Raw genomic sequence first — 270 nt, 5'->3', positions numbered from 1 at the left:
GGTTTCTGGTTGACTATATTGGATTGCTTGAAGAGCCACATAGACTGTGCAATGGTTTATATTTGGATTATTCTTAGGATCCCATGTGTTAAATGACTGGTCTCCAGCCAATGGCACCATTTGAGAGTTGGTGGATGTATAACATACAGGGCCAAGAGGGCCTTAGGACACTGAAGACATGCCTTGCAATGGTGCTATGGGATAGCAGTCTCTTCTCTGTTATTCCTGGCCACATGGTAAATGGACTTCCTCTGTCATGTGCTGATACAC

Source organism: Microtus ochrogaster, chromosome 18, assembly GCF_000317375.1.
Source record: "Microtus ochrogaster isolate Prairie Vole_2 chromosome 18, MicOch1.0, whole genome shotgun sequence".
Lineage (NCBI taxonomy): Eukaryota > Metazoa > Chordata > Mammalia > Rodentia > Cricetidae > Microtus > Microtus ochrogaster.
Note: the sequence above shows the minus strand (reverse complement) of the source record.